The sequence below is a fragment of the Acomys minous genome, assembly GCF_964271855.1.
Source record: "Acomys minous genome assembly, chromosome: 11".
Classification (NCBI taxonomy): domain Eukaryota; kingdom Metazoa; phylum Chordata; class Mammalia; order Rodentia; family Muridae; genus Acomys; species Acomys minous.
The window spans coordinates 18,916,668-18,937,928 of record NC_140492.1 but is presented as its reverse complement, the minus strand read 5'-3'; the positions used below and the strand labels follow the sequence as shown (position 1 = coordinate 18,937,928).

Below are 21,261 nucleotides of genomic sequence, written 5' to 3'. Positions count from 1 at the left end.
CAAAACAAAGTCAGAATATTGGAATACTGTTGTGAACCAGGGTCTGCTGGCCTAGGTAAGTCACCAACAATAGACAAAGGACATGGTTCCACACAGGTCTAGCTTCAAGTTTAGTGAACCAATGAGCTCATTGAGCTATTTATAGGTAGTTATGACCCAATAGCAGCTTTTTCACTAAAATCCCACTACCAGCCTAAGTGACAATGTATAAAAGTTGCATCCCTCAGGCTGCCTGCCCAAATTGCAGGCAGATCCATCAAAGTCTCCTCACCATGGATTGATGCTCCTCCTTTAGCTGTGGAGAGAGGCCTTGTAAATTTTGTGATCCGAATTTCCAGAGCCTCAAAAGTTTCTTGAACCTTGTTACCTGAGCTTCTCTCCTCCCTGCAGCACTGAGCACTGACTTGGAGGGAACGACCTTAAAACTACAGGAAGCAGAAAGCAAAACAAGGCAGTATATGGAAGCTTCTGCACCTCAGATCAACAAGCGAGTGAAGAGATGATCTAAGAATGGAAGATATTTTTATACTATACATCAGGCAAGGTGTTCATAGCCAGAAGATGAAAAAAACAAACATTAAAGAAAGAATGAGAAAATAAAAAAACCAAGTGAGTAACACAGTTCAATAGTGGCTAATAATGGGTCTAGGGAGATGTCTTGGTGTTTAAGAATGCCTGTTGCTCTTCCACAGGACCCAAGGTAAGTCCTCAGGAAGCACCTTTCTCAGGAAACTCACAACCACCTGTAAAGCTGCCTGCAGAGAACTCAATCTTCCAGCCTCTTCAGGAGCCAACACACATGTGGTATATACACAGACACAAAGCTACATAAAAAAAATGTTGAATTGGTAATAGGTTTAAGGAGACATTATTCAAAAGAAGACAAATAGATGACATGTATACAAATAAATTTTCACCTTCAGCAACAATCAGGAAATTTAAAACTAAAACCACAATGAAATAACATATCACCCCCAATAAAAATGGCTGCTTTTAAAAAGCCAAATAATCACAAAGTTGTTGAGGATTGAGAGGAAACAGAACCCTGGAATATTTTAGTGAGCACGCTAGTTAGTAGTGAAGTTATGAAAAACAACATGGATGTTCTTCAAAACATCTACCATGTGATGCAGAAATTGGTCCACCCTCCAAATATCCAAAAGAAATACCATCAGCATGTCAAAGAGACATCTGCATTCCTATGCACACTTTCCACAACAGCTAGGAAATTGAAACAGCCTAAAGGCCTAAACATGATTAATGCATTAAATATATGCAAAATAGGATGCTATTCAGCTGTGAAAAAGTATGAAATCCTATCATTTGTATCAACATGAATGAAACTATAGACCACTACCCATAAAAGACAAGTGCTATAAAATCTCACTCATATATAAAATATAAAAATGTTGCTCTCCTGTCATTGAGAGTAGAATGGTGGTTATCAGAGACTGAGATGGAAAGAAACGGATCAGTAGGTACTTATAATTAGACAGAAGTATGTCCTGGACTGACTGCACAGTATTGTACTAGTTAATAATGATGCACTAGGTATTTCAACACAGAGGGAGAGTGGATTCTGAAGTATGAAAAGTATTTAAGCAATTATATATGTTTAAACATATTAAAGCATTATAAAATACATATCTGTAATGAAACACTGTAACCCATACACCAAGCATCTATAAATTTTTGTTTATATAACATAAAAAATATTAAAATAAAATAGTGAACATAACTTTTAAAAGAACAATATAGAATATAATGATCATTTGTAAAACCACAATAATCAACATAATACTACGTCACCATGAAGACAGAGAACGCAAATCAATGGAGTAAAAAGAGTCCATGGATAAGCATCTCTTTGGGGAATGAGCTTTCACAAAATTGAAAAAATGAAATTGTAAGGTCTTTGAAAAATGATAGCAAAAAAATAGAATATCTATATGCAAGATACAAAGTTTGATCTCTTACTGATATAAAAATTAAAACAAAATGGTTCAGAAATTTAAGTGCTAAATTATCCTAGCCAAAAAAAACTTTTCAAAAAAAGTGACTTTGAATTAAGCATTTTTCTTATATACTACAGTGAAAATACCAGTGTGTTAAAATTTTTTTAAAAAAATGGTTTTACTTTATCAAAATTCAAAAAAGAGAAAAAACTCTTCAAAAGATTGTTAAAACCATGACACTTATTGACAGCTCACTGTGGTGAGAGTGTGGAGAAAGGGGAACACTCCTCCATTGCCAGTGGGCATACAAACGATTACAGCCACTTTGGAAGTCAATATGGTGGTTTCTCAGAAAACTGGGAGCAACCAACAGAGTGAAGTAGCAATCTTTATACAGAATGAGAGGGAAGAATTTGCCAGGAGATTAATATCCAGAATATGTGTTTTAAAACTCAAAACTTTGACAAAAGGAAAACAACCCTGCCTGGAGAGATGGCTCAGAAGCAGAGGTCCTGAGTTCAACTCCCAGCAACCACATGGTGGTTCACAACCATCTGTGATGTGATTTAATGCCCTCTTCTAGCATGCAGGTTTACATGCAGGCAGAGCACTGTATACATAATAAATAAATAATCTTTAAAAGAAAGAAAGATAAAGCCCAAACCATCAATGAACACTAAAATTGAACAAATACTGTTCAAAAGAAAATAAATTATCAAAAATACATAAATAATATTCAGCATCCTCAGCAATTAGGGAAATGAAACTATACAGATATCCCACCTTATTCCCTTAGAATGGCTATTGCAAGAACACAAGCAACAAACGTAGGTGATGATGCATATAGGGTGAGGGCTTTCTTCAATGTCGGTGAGAACATCAATTTATTTAGCTATTGTGTAAATAGGTAAGATGGTACCTCAAAGAATCAAATATATAATTTTCACATTATCTGGTCATAATACTCCCAAGTCAGCTTACGATAGAGATACCTGCCTACCAAAGTTTATCACAGCACTATTAAATCACCAAACTATACAATCAACAAAACATCAGTCTGTGGATGACTGGGTAAAGAAAATGTGGAATAGAATTTATGAAATAGAATGTGAAACTGCAATAGAATTTTATTCATCCAAAAAGAAGAATAATTTATGTCATTTTGTGGAAATGAGTAGAACTAGAGATTATCAGGTTAAATTAAATAAGCCAGACCCACAAAGAAAAATGGTCAGTTTAAGATGACTGGCCAAGTGCTACATAGAGAGACTAGAGCTTTCATCTGCTGCTGGTGAAGAAGCAGAAGAGTTAGGCTTCTCCAGAAAGCATCATATTTTTCTCTACAGGAGAAAAGAAAAAGAAGGTGAGAACAGGGTGAGGGGGCACTGAAGGTGTAGAAAGGAAATGGAGAAGAGGAAGGCAGCTGGGAAAGATCAAATAAGGAATGGTCAAAATAAACTATATGTGTGAGTGTAAAAGCCATGACATAAGTCATTATTTTGTACAATTAATACAGACTAATAAAAACTTTAGAAAAATGCTACAGATGAATAAAAAGACAACCCATTGCTGGGTGTGGTGGTACACGATTTTAATTCCAGCACTTGGGAGGCGGAGGCAGTGAGATCTCTGTGAGTTTGAGGGCAGCCTGGTCTACAGACCAAGTTCAAGGACAATCAGGTCTGCTACACAGAAAAAAAAAACAAAAATAAAAATAGAAGACAAGCCATGTCCTAAAGTAAAACATTCACAAGTTATATATCTAATAGTAGATATTTGCCAAAATACATAAAGAAATCAAACACAATAGAAGAAAACAAACAACCCAATAAAGAAGATGAAGACAAAAAATTTGGATAAGCATTTAATAAGGACATTGAAAAATACACTTGCTAACTTCACCTGGGGTTAATAAATATCATAATAATATTCAATTTTATACCTACTAGAATGGTCAGTTTAAGATGACTGGCCAAGTGCTACATAGAGACTAGAGCTTTCATCTGCTGCTGGTGAAGAAACAGAAGAGTTAGGCTTCTCCAGAAAGCATCATAAAGTGACAAAAATAGTCACTGTATATGACCTGGCCATTCTACTCCTAAATATTTGCCCAAGAGATTTAAAAATATGTTCACAAAAACACTTGCACATGAGTGTTCTTTTTTTCTAACAGGCAAAAAAAAAAGTCAAAATTCCCCCCACTGCTGACAATGGATACACAAACCAACATATCCAAATAACAGACTACTACTAATCAATAAAAATGTGTGTTCTATTGATATGTATTATATAATAAATCTCAAAGTGTTCTGAATAATCAGCCAAACTAAAACAAATGCATACTGTTATTCTATGTATCTAATTCGGGGACATAAAATAAAAGAAAGGGCAATAGTGGTCTGGACAATTACATCGCAGTAACCCTGTTGAAAAGTAAGACACCAACCGCAGAGAAGTTCAATAATAAAACAAATAATGATACTAATGTACTATAACAGTAAAAATTCTAGTTGATCTAGCCATGTACTAAAGACAAAGAAAAGCCAGAACAGGTGTACGACCTTCCCTGGATCAAGTTGCCAAGTGAATTAAAAATGAATAAGATAATCATAAAGTAGCAACTATCAACCTTCAGTATAGTAATGGTATTAGGTAAAATCAGTAATTGGTGCAATAATATGCCTTAACTACATTTTGTTTTGTTTTCTTCTGAACTCATGGAGGGAGAGGAAATCCTGTTAAGACTAAGAGAACCAGGGAATTCCAGCAGAATCAGGAAGCTTGGAAAGCCCTGCAATCGGCCAGGCCCCAGGCAAGTCTGTGAAAGCAGTGGCCAATTTCTTGCCTATAAGTTGGGTAGGAAGCTCCAGAGATGCAGGTTTCATGAGACATCACCCAGTGATGCAGCTGCCTTGGAGTCATCTGTAGCCTGTAAGTAACCCCAACAGCCTCATTAGCTTAGCAAGCTAGGCTTGGGTAGACCAATTTCTCTGCCACTGGTGCCACTGGTACAATGATTAGGTATTTGTTCACATTTCCCCAGAAAGGCACAGGACAATTCTGTGTTTGTTTTTCAAACATTTTAAGAACTAGTACTCATCTTCAGTGAGTATATACAGTTGTCATTTCTTACCCACACTTATCTCCCTCCCATCACTTTTGCATGAATGCAACCTGGTACACGTCTCTTGGAATGGGCAGCAATTCTGATTGGCATGGGTGAAACTATAAAGGGGTGGTGGCATTTTTTCAGAAAAGACTTTGTGTGATGCAAAGCTAGGATAAAGAAGAAATCATTTATAGGTCCTGGTCTACTGAAAAATAACTTAGATGTCTGTTTCAAACCATTTTCACAAATAGAGACACACATATCCACATGAGTCCACAGAGTTGCTTTTATGTTGTGCTTCCTGGGGCCTTTGTGCTAAGAACAAGGATGGGTATAAAATGTTCTTCAATTCCTACACATCTTCTAAAATGGCCTGGAAGCAAAGTGGTTGATAACATTCATCTTTTATTCTTTTTTGTTTTTTCCTGTCTTGGCAGCTGGTATTTCTCTTTTCTATAGAAAGAAAACCAAATTTTAAAAAAGACTCAAACACTGCTGATATGATTTCAGCAGTTAACTGTACAATTTGCTCATTTCACCTCTAGCAATTTCAGAATTATTTTATTTCAATTAGCGAGGGAGCTACTGCCTTACACAGCTCCAGGTGCACAGAGTAGTGGGATTTCCTCCAGTGGCTGAAGCTGCTCTCAGTATTTTGCTAGGATTTTGAACACATTTCTCTAGAATGAACACATTAACTCTAGAATACCTGGGGGGATTATGTAAGTCACAGAATGTTTGTGTTATACTTAAAACCCATCCTTAGTATTAATTTTGTAATTAAAGCTTTACACCAGTAGAGCATTGCACTAGACATTATTAGGAGAAAGAAATGAAATGGCCATTTTAAAGCAAGATTGTGCTGTGTGTTTCTGAATTGATATATTGTAATAATTCTAAAGCAACTAAGAGATTCACTGACTTTTGGTGTGTTCATTTTGTTTTTGTTTTTGTTTGTTTTTTTAATGACAAGATATCAGAATATCCTGTTTGCTTCTGAACTCATCACGTGACCAAGAATAACCTTAAACTTGTGACTTCCCTGCTTCCACCTACTAGGAGCAGAGATAACAGGCATGCACTGCCCTACCCAGCTGGCTTCTGTTATTTAATCTATAGCAGAAAACTATTTTTCAAGTGTTCGGTTTTCTCTTTTCTTTATTTACCATGTATTTGCCAGCCCTGAATCTTATATCTTCTCAACAAAGGCAGCTGGAAATGTGCTCCCAGGAATGGAAGTTACTTCTTCATCCACGCAGTACATACTGTTTCTATCTTGGGGCTCTTATAATAGCTGGTGTGTTACTTTTCAGTTAGGACAACAAGTAAATATTAAATCTGGGGGACTCTTGAGGCACAAAGCTGCTCACTTAGAAACCAGTACCAAGCACTGGAAGCAGAGATACCCAGATGACCCGCTCAGCAATCCACTGGCTATTCCTCCAGGATAACCCGATTCCTCCCTCAAGTTCTGCACACACTAGAACAAATCACAAGGGCAGTGGTAAGTCCTAAACTTATTATTACAGTCTTATTACAAGAGATACACATAGGAGTAGCAAACAAATAAATAGATTTAAAGTGAATTCAGTTTTGTGTTTGGTGTCATAGAGTCAATATAATGTCATTTTTAGAAAAGGACACAGAACACTGATCCTTTTTTGCCAGGAAGCACATTTATTTGTGCCAGCATTGGCTCAGTGGATTTCTTTTTTTCTTTTTTTTATTTTATAAATAAATATATTTAATAATTTAAATATATTAAAATATTTTAACTTTATTTTTTTTAGCATGCAAAATAATGAATTTATTTATAGCATCTTCATGTAAGTATGCCATTATACTTTGTTTTCATTTCCCTACTGCCCCTTCCAGGCAGTTTGCTTTCCCCCATTACTCCCTTCTGCCTTCTTTTTTTTTTTTTTTACTGATTTATTCTTGTTACATCTCAATGGTTATCCCATCCCTTGTATCCTCCCATTCTTCCCTCCCTCCCATTTTCCCCTTATTCCCCTCCCCTATGACTCAGTGAATATCTATCTAAAAGACATGTATCCGTTAGCACAATGAGGCTTTGCCTTATAAACACTTTTAGCCTTTTTGTTCCCCTAATGTGGTAACATACATTTTCAATGGGTATTTTATGTCTAGAGCACTCTGACACTAAGGCTACACAAATTCCATAGGGCTTCTGTAACATTAAGACATTGAGGCTGCAGGGTAAAACAGGGCTGCCTTGAAACTGAGGACACAGAAATGCCATAAGGTACACGTTTGTAGTGACACTGAATAAGCCACATTGTTTCTTTGTTCTAAGAAGACCCTTAGCACATCAGGGTATAGATCACATCTTCAGCATCCTATGTGTTTACTAGCCAGAAAGCTCCAAATAGCTGTCAGGTCTCAATATTTTCTAAAGAGTTCATTTACACAGGGGCTAGTGAGATGGCTCAGCACATAAAGACACTTGCCGCCAAGCCTGATGACCTGAGTTTGATCGCTAGGACCTGCAGGGTTGAAATACAGAACAAACTTCTTCAAGTTGTCCTCTGCCCTCCACATGAACACCATGACACATACATGAGCGTGCACGCACACACACTTACACACTCAAAAAAATTGGAAGAAGGGAAAAAAAGAAGCAAGAAAGGAAGAAGTAGAGGAAGGAAGAAGAGAAGAAAAGGGATTAAAAAGTATTCACTTAGCTAGGCAAGGTTGAGCCAGTCTCTGGTGGCCAGGTGAAGATCAATGCCCAACCCTATAGTCCCTTGAGTTCCTGTGAGCAGTGCTCTACTAACGTTGTCGGGCAGCCAGGGTGTCAGGCACCATATTATCCTAACAAAAGATACTCCTGACACTCAAGAAACCCATGCCAAGAAGCCAGAACAAGAGCTGGTCCTAGCACTAGATTTATTAGCTATAAATCTGTACCCATCTCCATCCGCTGCCTACCATCTGTGCTATGTAATCCCACCTGCTCCAGATTTGATTCCCATCCTATTTGCTCTGCCTTTCTTGCTGTTCATTTCACAGGTTGGTCCTTCTGCCATTACAGCCTTGGTTATATCCCACAGCTTTGCCCATATACTACAGCTTTTCATGTTACTTTGTTATTTTTCCTGCCTAGATATCTCTTCCATTTAATCAATAAAATTAAATCTTCAGATTAACAAACTAACATCTTATGAAAGCAACTTAGCTACCACAGAACATTCAAATATTTACAGGGTCAAGAGAAATGATATTCAACAGGAATGTGATCATCCTATTGCAGGAAAAACTTAGCCAGTAAAATAATTGCAAGAATATGAAATTCCATGCCATTTAATTAATTCCCCCCAAATGCTCATAAGCAAGTAGCTCCTCTTGGGAACAATGATATAGCTCAAATGGGTAACTTTCTTGCTTCCCAAAGAGTTGTTAATTATCAAGATTTACTTTAAAGGCTGTCTCCTTGCTGTGTCTACTATTCCTAAACTGTTACACTGTATACATTTCCCAGGCCCAACAGACCCACCAAGAATCCAGACTCCAAAGTTTTCTAAGTCTATGACCTTCATATCTCCAGCTCAAAATTTTACTAAGTTTCTTTTAGAAAGCCACTCTCCATTTCTGAATAATTTAAATTGTTTATTCAGTTTCTTTCCATGGCCTTTTGAAAGTGAGCATCAATAGCAACCATGGAAACCTCATTTCTTCTAGGATTTTGATAACCATAAGTTTCCCCATTTTGACCAGTTTTACCCAGTCTCCTTCTTCCTCCAAAAAAAATTATTCTGGTATGTTATACTTTTGACACTCTGAACAAAAAAAAAAAAAACTGTCCTTTCTCTGACCCAGCAGTCTGTGTCTTCAGATGACACTTACAAAAGAAGCTATAGTCTAGCATCTTAGTTTGCAAGAAACAGAATTCTAGACCTTTCCTAGCTCTTAACAAGCTGCTATGTTAGAAAATAGAAATACATGTGATAATACTCAAAACTGGCTTTTTATATGAAAGGGTAAATGAGAAAACTGGCTTGACCCATTAAACCTAACTTCTAGCAGATCAGAAATTTGAGTTTAAGTAGCATGCAGAATTGTGAGCCATCTTGGAAGCAGATTGGGATTCCTCATCAGACCAGAAAGGACCTTGATTTTGGAACTCCTCAACCTAGAAACATGAGGAAGGAGACATGTGTTCATTTTAAATAGCCCGGCCTTCATAGCATTAGACTAAGACAGGCAATAACTTTGCATCAATCTTTAAGAAAATAATAATAATATATAATTAAAGTATGTAAAACACTATACCAACTGATGTCTTACTATGTGTAAGAATGTATTTTATACTGCATTACATTTCCATTTTATTTCCTAAGAAAATAATCTTTACGTTACATTGTCAGAACTCAGTTTGCAGCACAGTGGGGAAAGTGGACAAGCATGCAGCAGAAAGCTAATCATCATAGACGGAAGAGCAGGATAAAAAGTGAAGCAGTATTCGCTCCTAGCGACTGAGTCTGTCATCCACATCACAGTCTTGTTATGGCCAATGAGTCATTTTCCTTTGGAGGTTTGGCCACTAGAAGGTTATATGTGTTCCAGCGGATACCATACCCAAGAACAAATAAGCAGACTGATTGGATTCATTAGAAAAGAAGAGGAAGAGAAGGAAGAGGAGGAGGAGAAAGAAGAGGAGGAGAAAGAAGACATGAAATTGGGAATGGGTATTTGGGGAGAGGACGAAGAGGATATGGAGGAGGCAAATGAGGAAATGATATATATACAGAAAAAATATTATTTAAAAAACACAGGCTTATAAGTCCTTGGTTTCAACATGGACAAGCTAAAACTCAAAGCAGGTCCATATGTACAGACTATGACAGAACTGTGAACATAATCCATCAGTGATTTGCCCCTCCCTTTATATCACATAATCATCCATCACGTTTGCATGCTTTTTCTCACCTCCATTCAGCCACAGTCTGTTTAGACCTCAGAATTCTGTAACTGCCATCTCTTATGTAAGCATTTTCTCTCTCCTCAAAGTTGTATGCCTGATTCCTCCAAATTGAAACATTCTCTCCTGGAGGAAGGTGAGAAGTTCTAAGGCTTCAGAGACAAAATAAACATGCAAGGCTCAGGAAGTAAATAAAGCTGAGAAGGCTCAGGTAGCCACAAGAGTCACAATGTCTCTCCCCAAACTTATATAAGCAGTAATAATTGAAAGGAAGAGGGAGGGTCCTACCACCTACCCTCCCTTGAAAATTGTGGAGAGCTGCAGGGAAGTAAGTTTCAGTGATGCCAATGCTTTTGAATCACCTACGCTCCTATAAGTAACCCTTCACCTGTGGTCCTGTCAGTAAACTCCAGTAACTTCCCTGGCTCACTCAGATAGATTTGCATGGATTGTTTCTTTGGTCTGTCACTAGTGCTTTATCCTGGGTGAACAGACATCTGTTTACATCCCTCCAGGAAAAGTCACCCACCAGGGATTTAGATAACTCTAATCTGTAGTTCCATATCATCATGTGAAAGAAAATTTCATAATGTTCCAGCATGCATCACATCCCACCTACCACTATTTTAAGCTGTGTATCTTCCTTAATTGTTTGTTGTAAGTACACGGCTTCTGCTTTGATGGCATGACTATGACAGACATTCACTTGAGAAATTTAGGCCACAATTTTAGTGACATATTTTTAAGGCTTCACCAATGCTTCTACCTTTTGTACTTAGGCAGGTTTGCCTGATTTTCTTTTTTAGCACAATTCACATGCTGAAAACTTCCTGATGCAGTCCCACCTTTTTCATGTAAATTCATCCAAAGGATTCTAATTTTACATGTAAAAGATGTCTTTGTTTTTCTAAAATATCTTTATTATTATGGAGATGCTTTCTTTTCCTTTTTTTCATTATTTGGTTGGAAATATGAAGATTGTTTTTGTCCTGATTTACTGCCCGTTAATTGGCACATTTATCCTAAGCCTAGAATAAAAGAATCCATCAGAGACTAAAACAAGGAAATCAACAGGCTATCACATCTTTCCTTTTTTCCATGAATGATGTTGATGGCAGAAATCAAAACAATTGCAAGCAATGTGACTTAACAAATCAAAGCAATTTTTTTTTGTTTTGCCTTAAAATGCTTGTGTTGAATCCAATGAAGCATTTATTCTTGCTGCACACCTGTAATCTCTCCAGTCTATGCAAAGGTAATTGTGTATACAGCATGGTGGTGAGACCTAGTGAGGTAGTTTAGAGACAAAGACTTCAATTCTTGTCCTTAGTCACAGAAATGTCCTTGGCTATGTCCTCTATGGAGGCCATAATTAATGACTTTAATTCCTGGTCTGATTTCTTGTCATCACTCCCTCCAGTCAATTTCTCCATTTATTCCATTGCCTGGAAGCTGTCCATGGAGCTGTCACTGGAACTGTAGTCCCAAGACTTAGGAAGGATCCACATGGATGTCTTATGAGTAGAACTGGACTGACAAGCTCATCCTCCATGCTACACCCAGAAAAACCTCATGAGACCCTAGACAACAGCCCTTGGGACTTACCTTTGTTAAACAGGGGTTCTGTTGCTTCTTAAACTCCTGCCTGCGAACCTAGAATAAAATCCTTTCTAAATTCCATCCTACTGGTTGTCTGAGAAGCTCATTCTTCAAGCTCATGAAACAAATGACCTGGAAGCCAATGGCCATTGGTTTTCTAATACCCTAACCCTCCAAACTACTGTTTTTATCTTAAGCATAAAAAAAGATAACACTTTAACTAGACTTTATATGGCATACATATTATATGCCCATCAGAAACTGTGATGTATCCATTGGACTTGAGATCCTCACAATATGTTGATCTGCACTGAGGTTTCCTGTGATGGTCTCCACTTGTTATAAAGAGAGACTTCTTTGATGAGGTGTGGTAACAAGAGTATGGTAAGAAATTATGCAGCTCTAGCAAAGTGGCAATAGATTCTTTTCTAAGGACCATAGCCTCACCAGCACCTGGGGAACTCGTTCTGTTTGGAATGTCAGACATCATCTCCATCCTGTTAGTGGGCCTTAAGTCTGATAGACAGCTGTCGTTTGACACCAACATTTGAACTCCACTTATTGCACCTTTACGCTATTCTCACCATGCTAGCAATTGTCTTGGCTCATCAGTGTTGCAGCCGGATAACACTATGTAATGGCTCCCCTCCCATTCTAGCTTCATAGTATTTTCTGAAACCATGGAAGCTAGATATTAAGAGAGATGCTTTTGCATCAGGTCCAGCTCAAATCAGCAGAATCCTATGCCCCAAGAATGCACTGTCTTCAACAACAGGGACTCACCCTCAACCACTGAGAGGGAACCAAGAGCCACGTCTACAATCTGAATTGTTTTGGGAGTGATTTGGACTATAATAACCACCAACCCTCCTGTCTGCCTCGCCCAGCACTCAGGTAGCAGGCATGCAATCGCACTGTTTTTCTGTGTGGATGCTGGTAATCTCAGCTAACATCTTCATGCTCATACGGCCAGCAGTCTTAACCACGGAGCCGTCTCCAAGCCCAAATTACAGAATAAGAAGGATCTATGGTCTCAGAAAATAAGGGAAGAAAGTTACGAGCTCTATCTTCAAGTACAACAGAGTAATAGGTTTAGGTGTGGTTCACCCCTGCTGAGGGATATATTTGACGCGTAACGTTAAACAACCCATTAAACTCTTTGAAAATCCATTGTCACCACTCTACAATGGTAAAATTAACAGGAAGATTTGTGGTAATTTGGAACAAGGTGAGGAAAAGTATTAGGATGGTATCAAGTACCTAGACTGCTTCCTCTGTGTCATCACCCCATTGCCTGCTCTCAATGTATGTATGAGATTGTTAAACAAGTCAGTCTTGCATCTGTTTCCACCTTTCGAAGTAGCACACTCTCGGTCCTCATAGATAATTAACCAGCAGTTTTAAAGTATCTCGTAAGAAACTTCCTACTCTCTGGCATCTTTCTAAGCCCAAAGAGGAGGGTTATATTTGATCATTTGTTCTACACTGCTTATTTTCCCCCTCCCCCAATTTTCCTCCATACAGCTGTTTTCAATCAGCAGTCTGGCTAAGAGTAACTTCATTGCTCCATATTGATCCACTAAAGCACTTCCCTATCCATGAGCTTTTAGGTTTTCCTTCATACCTTGTATTCAAGCAAAGATCAAGATTTTTTTCCATATATGTTGCAGAGGGTTTTCCTCCAATCCCCAATCTCCCAAAATCATGGCTCGTGAGACTCAAAATATTTTTAGAAATACCTAGGACACGCAGGTAGGCTCTTCTCTGACTAGCTCATAACTTAAAATAGCCCACTTATACTAATCAACATTTTGCTATGTAGCTGGTTACCTGTGCTCAGGTACAATGTGTCTGTCCCCCTGACATGTTGTTGGCTGAATCTTCTGCATATGGCTTTATGCCAGGTTCCCTGCTTCCTATCAGATATCTCTCCTCCTATCTCCTGCAGCAACTATAGGCCATTAGCTTTTTATTGACTTCCATACAGACACAAGATATTCCTACTACACACACATTTGAGTTGCTTCTGCCCTAGCCTGAGCACCTTGTATCACTCAGTGTTTGATTTTGGCTGTCTACTGCTCCTGTGAAAATCAGTGACTTCTTTGTAGAAGAGAAATTATCTCTAGATAAATAGTTCATTGCCTCTATACAGAGCTTTGAGAACAATACCAGTTTGCAAATGTCTTAAAGTTTAAATTTACTCCTTATCGGCCAATCTCCACTGTTGTAAATTAACTTCCAACCCCAGCATTGTAACAATTGACATGGTAAAGACATAAAAAGTGCTCATAAATGTTAAATATGCATGTTGTTATTGTTTTATTCATCCTAAATTTCATTTAACTATTTTCGGAAGCCACTATCAGCCTCATCCAGTATTCCCATACTGATTTTAATTTACACACATTATCATTTGGCGGGCAGAGATGTATTTTTCATTTCATTGATTACCCAACAATTTATATCTTTTTATTTACATGTTTGTAATGCCAATCATCTGGTAACCTGTCTTCCAGTAGCACGGAATCATAAATAATCACTGCCATAACACTCTTACACAATCTTTTCAAGAACTTCTCCTTGGCTTTACTCTTCATGTGTGAAGCTGTGGTCATTCAAAACCACCAATCCAATTTGAATTTTAATGAACTACTTCAGTAAGAAGTCAGATCAGTAGTGGAGCAACGGATAAGATGCTTAATGGTTCTGGCTAATAGCATCAGGAAAGGAAAGAACTAAAAGATGGCGACTATTTGGTCCAGATACCTCAAACAAGCCCTGATAACTACAACTCTACATATTTCAGTTATGATTTTATTATAAAAACAGATGAACATTTCATCCGCTGCTGTCCTATAGAATATTTTCAAATATATTTGTAGATCTTGGACAAAACAGAGGAAAAGGTGTCTTGAAAGTTTAAGTGTAAATTATGAACTCAATATAGTACACTTCAATGATTCCCATAGCTAGTGTTTACTGTTATTCTAGTAATCAAAAGGATCAGTATTTTTTTAATTAATTTAAACTATGAATAGCTATGGAAATCCTTAAAGCATGTGACATAGAATGAGCAATTCCCAGTTAATGGGATATGCTTTTTTAAGTTTACTTTACTAATTTTTAAAAAAAAGCATTATCTGGGGCTGAGAGATGGCTCAGCAGTGAAAAGAACATCCTGCTCTTACAAAGGGCCAAAGTTCAGTTCCCAGCTCCTACAGCCAGCAGCTCACACACACCTGTAACTTCAGCTCTAGGGGACTGTGATGCCTCTGGCTTCCTGAACTCACATGCACAAATATATACATGGAGAGAGAGAAAGAGAGAGAGAGAGAGAGAGAGAGAGAGAGAGAGAGAGAGAGAGAGAGAGAACTTAAACCTTGGGGTGGCAGACATGGCTCAGCAGTTAAAGGCACTTACTGTACTCCCAAAGATCTTGGTTCCTTCATTTGCCAGCACCCACATCAGCAATTGGTACCCAACTGCAACTCCAGGTACAAGGGATTTCTTGCCTTCTGGCCTTTACGGGCACCTGTACACAAGTGGTGAACATAAACTCAAATATGCTTACACATACACATCAATAAAAATAATAAAAGAACATTTAAAAGACGAATAAGACCATCTTTTAAAACTATGTGTCATTACATGACAAGCTTATTTTAAAATCTGTTTTCTGCTTTCACCGTTTCTCACACCAAAGGCATCAGTTTCTCTTTGTGAGTGTTAGTGAAGTTAGGGACTCAGTTAGGTCCTGCATCTCAAGTGGACCCCTCTTCTGTTGACAGTGTCCCTGTTCACACCACCTCACTGCCATCGTCATGTGGTACTATGACTACACATTATTTTTCTGCCAATTCTGCTGTTGCTGTCAGTGTTCACATGTACAGCTAGAGGCCAGCATCTATAGGGTACCTGGAACTCACTTACTATTCAGCACAGGTGACTTCATAATAAGTCAGCAAAGGTGGCATTAGATTGTCCATGCTATCCATAGCTTTGTCAAGAATTTAAAGCGGAGTCGGAATCAAACCATAAGACTGTTGGTAAGTGATTTTGTTAGAGACTACTCACATTACTTTCTAGGCTAAATTTTGAGATTGTTTTGGGGTGTGTGTGTGTGTGTGTGTGTGTGTGTGTGTGTGTGTGTGTTATGTGCTGTGTGTAGTGTATGTTTGTGTGTCTGTGTCTGTATGGTATCTGTGTGGGGGCGTAGTGTACAAATGTATGTCTGTACGTATATATGTGGTGTGTGGGTGTTTGTGTGTGTGTGTGTGTGTGTGTGTGTGTGTGTGTGTGTGGTGTGTAGTGTATGTGTGTCTATGTCTGGTTTTGTGTGGTGTGTATGTATGTGTGTGCGGTCTTGTATATTTATGCGTGTGTGGTGTGTAGTGTATGTGTCTGTGTCTGTTTTTGTGTGGTGTGTATACATGTCTATGTATATGGTGTGTGGGGTGTGTGGGGGTAGATGGGTATGGTCTTGTGTGTATATGTATGGGGTTTGTAGTGTGTGGTGTGTAACTGTGTAGTGTGTTATTTGTGTGTGTGTGGTGTAGTCTGCTATGTGCTATAGTATGTGAGGGTGAGGTAAGGGTATTATGTGGGTGTGTTTGTGTGGCGTGTGTGGGAGTGTGAAGGTGTGGTGTGGTGTGTGGTGTGGGCATGGTGTGTGTGTATGGTATGTATTGTGTGGTATCTGTGTGTGTATGCTGTATAATCTCGTATGTGCGGTGGTATATGTGTGTGGTATGTGGTGTGTAGTCTGATATGTACTGTGGTGTGTGTGGTGTGTATGTGTGTGTGTGTGGTATATATGGTGTGTGGTGTGTGTATGTGTTGTTGTAGTCTAGGAAGTACTGTAGTGTGTATGTATATGTGTATGTGGTTTGTATGGTATGTATGTGTTCATGTGTTTGTGTAATGTATAATATAATATGTGTTGTGGTTTGTGAGTGTGGGGTGTAGTGTGGTGTGTTTTGCCTTGTTTTATTGCTAAAGTATCTATGGCTGAGCCCTCTCATCACCCTCTTTTTTCATATTTCTCTTCTGTTCACAAATATTACCTTCATTATCCTACAACAATTAACTTTATTGCCCTGACATTATAGGAAAAATTATACTTATTATGTTACTGGTATAAAAGAAGATCAGATAATACACATTTTGCTAGAAATAACAATTATGTTTCAGTAGACTATTTATTCCTAGACTACTTTCAAAAGGCCACCATCATCCACCTAGGAGCCCACACACTACCTTTGATCTTAGATATCAGTGATCTGTTTCAAACATGGGTGTATCCACAGGTGATGCTGTTGCCCCTCTATTCACATCATTCCTAATAATAGCAGGGTTAGCTGAATGGGGACATTAAAGACTTATCACAGGTTGTTCTTCTGTAATTACTAGATAAACTTATAGTATCTACAACCAAAAAAATATATATGTAACTACACAAAGAAGAAATTTCTTTTGGGGGGAAAAGCACCAATGATACACCACTCAAACTATCAAAGAGACTAACACTTCAAGACTGATGTAGGGGTAGGCTGACTATTTGCTAGATATTTGGGCAAAAACATAAGTGGGTAGCTCACTGATAACACTTAGGTTCACTGTCCAGCTCCACAAAAAGTAATAATAATACAGTGTGCTTGGGAACTAATAAGAAGTCTTAATTATTAACAAAAGTGTGTGTGAGAGAGGGGGTGAAGAGAGAGAGAGAGAGAGAGAGAGAGAGAGAGAGAGAGAGAGAGGGAGAGAGACTTAGGATGAATAAAGTCATGGCAAGCTTCATATGCCTTGGGAAAAGTTGTAAGTTTTATCTTATTATAAAAATTAAACTGGGAGTTAAGCAAAGAGCAGCAGGCTTAAATATTTTGCTCATTTGTCCCAACACATGACTAGTATCAGTAGGACTATTACACAAAAGCAGGGGAAAGGAAAGAGACCTGTACATCCATTTGGAAGACTTTGCTTATGCTCATAGGGAAGCAAAGACAAAATGACAAAGTCAGAATGTGGCCTTGGCAGTGTACTTGATTGGAAGGTAGCACAGGTGTAATAATTTAGGGTTCAAACTATGCTTCCTGAATCTGCACCTAGATCTATAGCTATGGAACATTGGTGTAACTAACTCCTATGCCTCAGTTGCTCACAGTTGACCAGTACTTCCAAGATACAATATCTGATACAATACAGGTGAAAGTACTCAACACCACTGTTGCCATACACAGTAAATTGATTGTTAAGTATCACTTGGTCTGGTAAAAAAATAAAGAGGTAGGAAGATAACTCATTTTCCTGACTGAATAATGAAGTTCACAGACATGTTAGGAGGTAAAGAAAATTTGAAAAATAAAGATTTTTTTCGCTCTCTCACAAAACTATCATTTACTTCTTGTTCTAGTGCAAGTGCCTGTCTGCACAAGGCAGAAAACTAGGGCTCCTAGAAATCTTCTCATTGATACTTCAAACCCACTTTCCATCTGCTCTGTGACTGTATATGTCTATGCACTATACCCGTGGGCCAGCTCCTCCTTGGTCTTTTTATTGGGTTCAGCCAATGGGAGCACCTAGAAATGATAAAGAAGACAAGCGACGTAAGAGTACTTATTTTACCATTTGGCTGTGAGCTGGGTACATCCATGAAGGAAAGATGCTTAACTCCCACTTAACACTTCTGCTGCTTCTAGCTCAATCTTACACTACCTTTTATTTTCCTCACCTTAAGATTATCTCTAGCCAACTCTCTTGAAGTTTTCCAAATAAAGTGTATCTTTTATGGTTCTGCTAAGACTCTCACTGGCCCACAAAGAATAACATAATCTATAATTAAGAGTTCCAAAGGATTAGGAATTAGAGAAATGTAACTTGATATATGAAACATAAATCTTTCCTGGGCCCCAGGGGAAATTTTCAACCAATTAAAAATACCCAAGAGAGGTAGATGGGACTTCATTCATGGCACAAGTGCTGCAAAGTAGTAATTAATGAGAGAAGTACCTACCCAGGAGGGCTAAGGGCAACCATACAAGATTATTTCTCAGTTAAGCTGGTACAGGACGGATAGGCTCTTAAAGTCCACCAAGTACACAAGGATAACTCACATAATTAGAGAGAGCAATGATTTGGCCAAGTGAAGTCACAAAAGAACATAACCCTAAAATCTGGGGGTATACATTACACTTACGTGGAGATTAGCTTATGATGTGAATGAACAATATGCAGCAGAGTATTGAAGAAAGTTCACAGACATATGCCAAACACCAGGTAAGTGGTGAGCTCAGCAAGAGATGGAGGAGGGGTGCCGTGGCCTAGGGGGCCCTCTTCCAATGACAGAAGAGACATAAGACAGAGGAGCACCATGGCCAACGTGGTCCTTTTCTAATGACATAAAGGAGGAGAAACACCACTGTCAATGAGGCCCCCTTCCAATGCCATCAGAACATAAAGTTTCCTCCTGTAGAAAAATGCCATCTTGGGTAGGAAAAGGAAGAGGAAAGATCCCTTGAAAGTGAAAGGAAATTTTAGCAATAAAGAAAAAAATGACACTAAGGTTCAAAACAAATGATCTATAATCTATAGTGTTTAAATGGCAAGCTCTGGAGGTTACTAGGTACCTGAGGACTAGGTAAAATATAATTAGCTATAATATAAACATCTCACTTATATCCCATTTCTGCTTGTCAATTTGTGATCATCCAAACCAGTCTTTACTATATAGATACTCATATAGTATATGAGAAGCCTCTGTGTATGAACATGGTCTGAGACTGCAATCTTGTCATTCAAACAGTTTGTGTGGAAGCTAATCATTCTGTGAATGGGATCAGTTGAGTGGATCGCTATAATACCCAGAGTGCCCTCTGAACTAGAAAACCAGCTTCCTGGAGGATTGGCTGCCAATAGATCATAGCAGATAGAGTTCCATTCCTAGAATCCAAAGGTCACATGACCACACTGATGCCCTTCCCCAGGTCAGTTTCTATCCACTAACTAGTTAGCTAGCAGAGAAGGAGAAATGGAGGTAAGATGACTGATTCTACAGTGATTTCACCGGGAACACTCTTGAAGAATTTCACAAACTTCGGCAAGCATGTCCAAACTTCTGACATTGCAGTGCAACATTGTTATCTATAAAGTTCATGCTCAAGAGCTGAGCTACCAAAAAAACAAAGACACAAAAATGTTTTAAATAACTTTAAATTTTTTTTGCTTGGCTACATCTCCAGTTTTCCTGGCTATGGCTGCCTGCATCCCCACACTGCCCACAGACCACAGGTTGAGCATCACTGATGGCCTACACTGCCTTTGCAATCTCTTCCTGTACCTGGTCCTGTTTCTTTTAAGGCCTTCAACTCTTAATTCCTGAGTGCAGTCACAATAAAACTCCTGTGTGAAAAGCTACATCTCAAGGTCTATTTCCAGCCTGCTACCCTAAGGCAGAGGAACTCTGCAGATCCTCAGGGAAGCAGATCCCAGAACGGGACTGTGGAGTTGAGTCATATGTTGATGGTTAGCAGTGAGGAGTGCCACCAGCCCTTGGCGTGTAATATCAGTGCAGCCTGTTTGTTTGGGGAAATGGTAATCATAAACGATAAGTGTGGAATCCTCTTGGCTAAGGGCTATTGATTTAGTAGGGTACAGCAATAAGAATCTGGGAACAATTACCAATTAAAAGTCGAGAACAAAAGCCAAGGATAGTCTTTGGCAGGATACAAAGAATATCTATGGACTGAGGATGTGTGTGAGTGGTAGAACACTTCCTTAGTACATGCAAGGTCATGATTTCCATCCCTAACATTGAAAAAAATCACTGCTCTTCTAGAGCTGAGTGTCATAAAAGAAAGCAGAGGCTCCTTCCCGGAACTAATAAACTGTGTGAACAGAGCAGATCTGTAATGTCAACATCAGTTATCTGCCTTTGTGGATCTAAAAAAGAAATCTCCAGGCTTTTCCTTCAAAACCTTGATCACCCAGGCTGTCCTGTGAACCTTCTGGGTCCAACAGCAATGACTTGCTGCTTCTTTTGAAAGATCAGTGTTGACCCTGACCTTTCAAGACAACTTGGCAAGCCCCGCCCAGAAAATTCAACGTCCCCATTGATTATTCAGGAAATCAGCATCATCCGGAATTCCTTATCAGGATAGAGGCCTTTAGCAATAAGCAGAGCCACTAGCACTGGGATTGTAGAACATGCCAACAATCTTTTTCTTTATCCTTTACCTTATAGTAGAACTGACAGTCTCCTAGTCTCCTGCTCCATGGTGGGTTTGCTCAGCCTTTGGGTATGAAAGTTCTTACAGAGAAAGCAAATTGGTGTTTCTATCCATACCTGACAGTAAGTAGTTAAGCTATTGATTAGCCTGAGAGAGGTATGGCAACCCATGGTCAGAGCCCTGGGTGGGGAGGGACTACCCAGTAGACAACCCACCAGTACTAGCAGGAATGCAAAACAAGGGTGAAGAGTGTGAGAATAGCTAGAACCAGTGCAGCCTGCAGACCAGCATCATATCAAGGCTGTTGGCAAGCACACCCATAACAACGTAGTGATGCAATATTGTATTTCCACTGGACAGAATGGCTCCATAATATCCACATCAAGAAATAATTCACTTGTTGGTTAAAACCTTTAACCAGGCTGGGCAGTG

General features: G+C 38.7%; 1 long non-coding RNA gene across 1 annotated transcript in view; it reads right to left on the bottom strand.

The window, feature by feature from the left end:
* The window catches only part of LOC311608781, a 163,516-nt gene that overhangs the window by 106,638 nt on the left and 35,617 nt on the right, over positions 1–21,261 (bottom strand). Inside the window, exons 3-4 of the long non-coding RNA XR_014783158.1 lie at positions 18,131–18,183; positions 15,029–15,140 (exon numbers count right to left, since the gene is read on the bottom strand). This is a non-coding gene — a long non-coding RNA (uncharacterized lncRNA). The remainder of the gene's footprint in view (positions 1–15,028; positions 15,141–18,130; positions 18,184–21,261) is intronic.